Below are 6,947 nucleotides of genomic sequence, written 5' to 3'. Positions count from 1 at the left end.
CTTTTAAACTTTCTGGGAGTTTGTTCTACACACTGTCAATCAAACCTAGAAACAGACTGTGAAATGCAACATAAAGAAACTGAAACAACATAACTGTGTATTTGCTTTAACGCTGTCAATTAACTACAACAAAATGCTAGCACAGACCCAGAATAGCCAGTGAAGCTATGTTGACTCAGTAATGGCACATCACAGGAAATAAGTACATACAGCTACAGCTGTGGTGTGTAAAATTAACATGTGGTGAACATAAAAGCGTTGGAAAACGTCACCCGCTTTGTCGCTCTTCCTCTGAGCTCTTCACTCTTTCCGAAGGTTTCAGTGAGGTTTTCTTTTCACATAGAAATTTCTAAATCAACAAATAACACAGAAGGACAGAGTCTGTTGGATTTATGAAACTGTTTCATCAATGTCTTTCTCTATTAAATGATCTTAGCTTTCTGAGGAAGTGTAGATGCTGCTGTCCCTGCTTTCACAGACCTTCAGTATTTCCATCAATTTCCAATGTAGCAGTTTTCAAATCACTATGGTTAGTTACAGACCATCTGTTTATATATCAAACTATCCAAACAAACTGGTAAAAGCAAACTGAATCTCTCCACAGCCAAACCACTTGTAGGTGTTCACATAGCCTACAGCCACTCCAGTTTTATTTGTTTACTGGAGTGTGCTGTTTGCAGTGGTGTGAAAACATATCAAGTACAGTGTTTGGCTCCAGTCCTGTCTTTTTCCCAAGGTTACCTCCTGTACACAAACTACTTCCTTCACAAAAGGCTACTTTCATCTTGCTTTCCCAGTAGTTTTCTCTCCACAGGTGTAACAACTCTGAGTTAGGTCCCAGGGCAGATTTTCTTATTGGGCCCATACCACCATATTGTACTGGAGCAATCGAGCTTCTCTTATTCTCTCCCTTTCTCTCTCTGTAACACACACACACACACACACACACACACACACACACACACACACACACACACACACACACACACACACACACACACACAGTAGGTGCAAAAGCAATATATAGCATATAGCAATTCTCAATATTAACTATAGCATCATTCTAGATTTGATCAGCACCATGGACAGCAACTAGAGTCAGCAGTTGGGGGAATGGACATATTTGTCTAAGATTATCCTAAAAGCTCACACCATCTTCTTCAAGTAGACTACCACAAGCCTGTGATCAAAGACTGGAAGCAGTGGTGTGTTTGATAAGAAGCTAAGATAAATCAACTGGAACTAGTTCTCTGCATATAAGTACAAGAATTTTAAAACAAACCCTGAAATCTGCTGGGAGCCAATGTAAAGAATATAAAATAGAAGCAATGTGAGTTCACTTACTAGAAAGTGTTAATAGTCTGTCAGTTTGTATAGCGGGGAGGTGTGAACGAGATTATTTGTTTGAGCTGGTAACGGGCATTGCAGTAATCTAGGCACGATGATACAAATGCATGAATAGTTTTCTCCAGTTCCACTGAGGAGACTATTGCTCACAATTTGCAAATGTTACTTAACTGTAAGAAACAGGAATGAGAAATAGATTTTACATGTAAGCCAAAGCCCAGAGAGGAATCAAGTTTTGCACATGTGACATTGCAGATGAGCAAAAGGAAGCAATCACTTGACTGATGTTTGGATGTAATTCAGGAGGAGCTATAATCACAGTCTCAGTCTTCTTGGAATTTAAAACAAGATCATTATTAGACTGCAAGTAACCAGCCTGGATTAAGCAATCAACAAGGATGGACCTTCTGCTAGCGAAGCTTAAAAGAGATTTAGGACTGAATGTCATCAGCATAAAGTTGGTAAAATGTCCCTAAAAGATTGAATGATTCCAGCAAAAGGAAATGTATAGAAAGAAAAGAAAAAGAAGTGTAAAGCAGGTCTGGGTGGTTGCTAGTGCTTATGGAAAGCACAAAAAAATAAACCACATGCTGTCATAGAACTGGACAAGTCTTTTAGATGCATAGTGCAGGAATGAGTGAGCTTTTACAGCTGAACACACCAGGCCCAGGCGTAGCTCATGCAGCTATACATGCTCTGATCAGCACCTGCAGGACAAAGCACAGCACAACAAAAGAAAACATACCCTTAGTACCCACATGGCCCAGGGGTTTTTACAAATGGGACTTCGACTGCATATATTATATTGACTGATTATATATCCACAAAAGCAAAAAAATGCACTTTGTTCACTGTAGTTATTTGCAAGGTCACCAAGCCCAGTTGATCCGTAACATTAGGGGTAGCTTTGTTGCACTTGGGAGGCCAGTAAGCTGTGCCTAAAAGCCAGCATGCATGTCAGCAGGACCCTACTGAAACAAAGGAACAAAAACAAAAGCAACATGTTAATATATTAAGATCAGCTCAACACTGAACAGCTGTGACCAAATATACAAATGTGTATTTTTTTTTTTTGCTGGACCATTCTACTCATGTTTATTAGATCCAACATGACCCTTTCTTTTATTTTACTAAGTACATGTTAATAATTAATAAGTGCATAGAAAAAGTGTTTAAGAAGTGTCTGTCATGATCTATTGTCTGAAAAAAAGAAAAGAAAAATGTGAGCATGTGCAAGGAGTGCTAATCCACCACTTTGTGAATGATTACTCACTAATAGTATGGTTAACCAGTGTTTTAGTTCTGATGACCATGCAGCATGTGGGCAACACCTGGGAAAAAAACCTTCAAAGGTAAAAGCAAATGTCCTACATGTCACTGAACTAAAAGCACTCAGAGCATAAATGCATTCAATAAGGCTGCAGAGTTCTCTAAATCTATCTTTACATGTTTTGAATATGCATAAAGGTTGACTAACCCATGCCCACTGTGCTAAGCCATTAAAATCTCTTAATGTAGTGCCAGACAAGTAGAGAACCCGTGCATTCAAGGACACGCAAGAGTAATGGTATTCTATGCAACATTAGTAATGTACACAATAATGTGGGAAACAGACTGCTGAACCAAACCACACAAAGACAATTTAATTTGTCTCAATTTTTTTTATAGAAAAGATGAACAATAAGGAAAAAAAAAGAATAAAAAAGAATAAAACAAATGTGAATATATCCAAAGACGCATTGTAATGGCTATTTGTAAAAAATACTTGCTAATCAAAAGGGTCAAGTCAAACTAATAAAATTGCTTTTACATACATAAATAAACTTGTTTACCTTATACACTAGTGCAGGGGTCGGCAACCTGCGGCTCTGGAGCCGCATAGGGCTCCGGAGCAATCACTGACCCTATGCGGCCCAGTGATTGCACGGAATTATTTCACATTCAGTGACAAGTAGTTGCAGCAACCAACTAGTGGCTCAGAAGTGGAGCATGCAACATCCTTAACATCTGGGTGATCATTTTCAATCTTAAGGTGACTGCACTGATCGCCTGAGGGATGTACTAAGAAGATAGATTAATGGTTGAGCAAGGTTTGTCGACCTCAATGCCAAAGTTTTCTGGATCACAAAAGCCGGTCCCTTTTTATCTACTAAATCACCGTGGTAACTTATTCTGAATACATTACTTGGCCAGGAGCAGGTTATGTTCTGACTTTCAGTTTAAAATTGGCAAGAAGTGCCACATTTTCAATGAATCTTTCATTTAGAGTGTGTTTTAAGCACAGTACGACTTTCCTCCAGGGGAAATATGCTTTATGTGTGCAAGTTGTTTTGTTAAGCAATACCTTATTAAAACCACTGAATGAAGCACTGCATTGTCAAGGCAAAATGGTATTGCTAATTAAGCTGGTGATGCAGAAAATGTAAAAATGCAAACCTTTGTACTTGGGTTTTAATTGCACCTTAGAACACACATGCATCAACACTACAATGAGCGGGTGGAGGGAGGTTTGGAGTCTTCTCCCACCCCCATTCTCTGCGGCCTGCTGGAGCGGGAGGGCTAGGTGGAGTTGGCCGTCCGACTGCGGTCTGGAGTGTGGGGCCTCCCTGCTGCTACGGAGTCGGGGTGGTCTGCCTCTCCCCACCGCAGGGGAAAGGGTAACACCACCTGGGTCTGGGTGCAGTTCCCCCCTCCAGGAGCAAGGGTACCTAGACCCGGTTTGTAGAGTATGCTTGGGGAGTGTGATCGTGTGTACAGCGTCTCTTTATGTCTGTCTCCATGTTGGTTGAGTGTGGAGTGAGTGCATATGAGAGCATGAGGGGGGGAATGGATGTTTGTGTCTGTGTGTGCCTGTATGTCTGTGTCTATATGTCAGGTTGGGTATCAGACGCCACCTCTCTGGGGACACCTCAGGCCCTCCAAGGTTTGGAGGCCTATCTCCACCTACCACCACTTCCCCTGCCGGTGGCGGACTCCCTCAGGTGTCGGTGCGTTGGTGGTTCTTTGTGTCTGGGGGTGGGCGTCCAGGTACACACCGGGTCACTCCTTGGCGGCCGCTTATTGGGGCCTGGAGCCTGGGGCTCGCTCGGGCCCCTTCGGGGGTGGGGTGCCCCCGGCCTCTCGGCCTGGGGCTCGGTCACTCAGGCACAGCTGGCGGCCGGCGGAGCTCACGGGCGCGTCACTGCAACTCCCCCTGGCTTCTGCTCCGCGGCTGCTGAGTGAACCCTCATCTGGGACTCTCCTCAGCTCTTACTGGAACAGTGGCGCGGCTGCCCCTCTGTTGGTCTTCCATGGTTTCTTGTGTTCTGGGGGCCTCTAGATGTCTGGAGTTTTGATCTCCTCCATACCTGCTTCACACCCTGGAGGACGGGTCTGTGGCCCCCCCACACTCCCTAGCAGATCGTTACATGGAGAAACCTTTGGAATACAAGCGCGCTGATCCACACAGGTATGCACACGGGTGTTCACTGCTCGTAGACCCAAATTACACCTTTCTTGGCTGCTACTTCGAAGCACATCTGTCCTGCGTGCTGCACAACAACATTGAATATTTAGTATTTACTGCTGTTTACACTTAGCTAGATTAATGCGATGGTGTTGTGTTTAGTATGTTGCTTTGTTTTTTGTTTTTTTTGTCTTTTTTTGCTTGTTTTCTATTCTTCTCTCAACAGGTGATCCAGGAGATTTTTATTTTTTTTCTCCCCCCCTTTCTCACTGTCCCTCTCCCCTTCTGTTTTTCCTTTCCTTCCTCTTTCTTTCTCCCTTTCCTATCTCTCACTCATGTCTGTCCCATCTGTAACATCTGAAAATAAAATATAATAAATAATAAAAACAAAGATCGACCAAATGGACCAATACGGCAATGCCACGATGATCCATTTGGCAAAGTAAATCCATTGGGTATCCTTGTTGGTCTTCAGACAACAATTCTGATGGCTAAAGAACCAAATGGGACAGGCGAAAAAAAAACAAAAAAAAAACAAAAAACCTTTGTACTTGATTGTAAATCTGCTGCTGAGACTCTTTTACACTGGTGAAATTGCAGCTACTGGAACACAGAACACACTTACGAAGAATACCTGTTCAGTCAATAAAATCTATTTTAGTTTGATCTGCTGACAAAGTGTTTTCAACATCTCTTTGATTCGGCTATGAGACAGCAAAAATTAATGTTTAAATAATTACAATTAAAAGTTTCAGAGTTCTAATGTGCAGCTGTCACATTACAAATAAATGCACTAAATGATAAAATAATTAACTAAGTCTAAAATCTTTATTTTACTGATCTATGTGCTAAGAGCCCAAGTTTAAGGATTTTCTGCAGCATTAATCTGTTTTCCTATCTGTAGGAGTGTTATATTTTTGTCATAGTTATTTTAGCTTAATGAGAAAGTTGATAACCAGTTTTGTGAAGTTCCTAGTTTAGTTTTGTATTTAATGTCATTTTTTTTCCAGCAATAAAAGCTGCCTTTTGACTTTATTTCTCCGTCTTGAGTCCTGAATTTGGGTCTTTCATCCTGCCTGCCACACAGCAAAATATTGATTATTTACTGAAAATTTTAATTATATGCATTCCAGGCACTTGATCATCTACTTAGTGTATGGTGGACAGATGCTAAAACAATGAGATTGGCCCCAGATTAATTGATTTTTGTGTTTTAGTGTAATTGTTTTTGTGCAATTACTGCGAATATGGGTGCTGAGTTTTAGTGCAAACAGATTTTTTTGTGTGTGTGTAGCAATCACTTCTCTCCTTTGTGTTCTCCAGGATGTTTGGGAAAATGTGTCCCTGAGGGTCTGAACTCTATTTAAAAGTTCTGGGAGAGACCAAGGAGGGTTGGGTGGAGGTGTTGCTTGGTAATTGTAGGTTGATTGTGTTATTTTGTAACAGGTCTCTTGCAAATGAGACATTGGATCTCAATGGGACTACCTGTATAAATAAATGTTAAATAAAATAAAATAAATTATATGTTTTAAATGTAAATATAGGTTGATGAATAGATTTTATATATATATATATAATATAACATATAAATATTATTATCACCATTTGTCTTTTTGGGAAGGTGTGGAAACACCCCAGGTTATGAGGAGGATGTGGCTTTTCAGCACCTGGGTATAAAGTGCTGCCAACTGCCAATTAGGGGGACTTTAGTTTGATGCTGGTAGAAGCTACTAGTGCTCCAAAGAGCTTAGAATTGTTAAGCTGTAGAACTGAGGCTTGGATGAATCAAAATAACAGACTTGGGCTGTGCTGAATCCTGTCTCCTGCATGCAGTGATTGGACCTTTGCTGCTCAATGGCAATTTGTCACAGAGAGCAACCCATCTGGGATGTGTCTCTTTGCATTAGGGAACTTGCATCAGGGAACTTCTGGTTCTACTCCTGTATAAAAGCACTGCGGAATAGAAGGCTTCCTGAATGTGTAAATCTGTGGTTCTGAATGGACTGAATCTAAGTACTTAATGTGAATATGTGTGTAGATGGCAACAGGTTTCACTAATTTATCACAGCTAATCACAAACATATTGCAGGCAGTATGTTTGTGATACATCAAAGTCACTTTGCCAGCTGACTGCAAATGATTGCAGACCTGGTCC

This window comes from Astatotilapia calliptera, chromosome 23, assembly GCF_900246225.1.
Source record: "Astatotilapia calliptera chromosome 23, fAstCal1.2, whole genome shotgun sequence".
NCBI classification, from domain to species: domain Eukaryota; kingdom Metazoa; phylum Chordata; class Actinopteri; order Cichliformes; family Cichlidae; genus Astatotilapia; species Astatotilapia calliptera.
Note: the sequence above shows the minus strand (reverse complement) of the source record.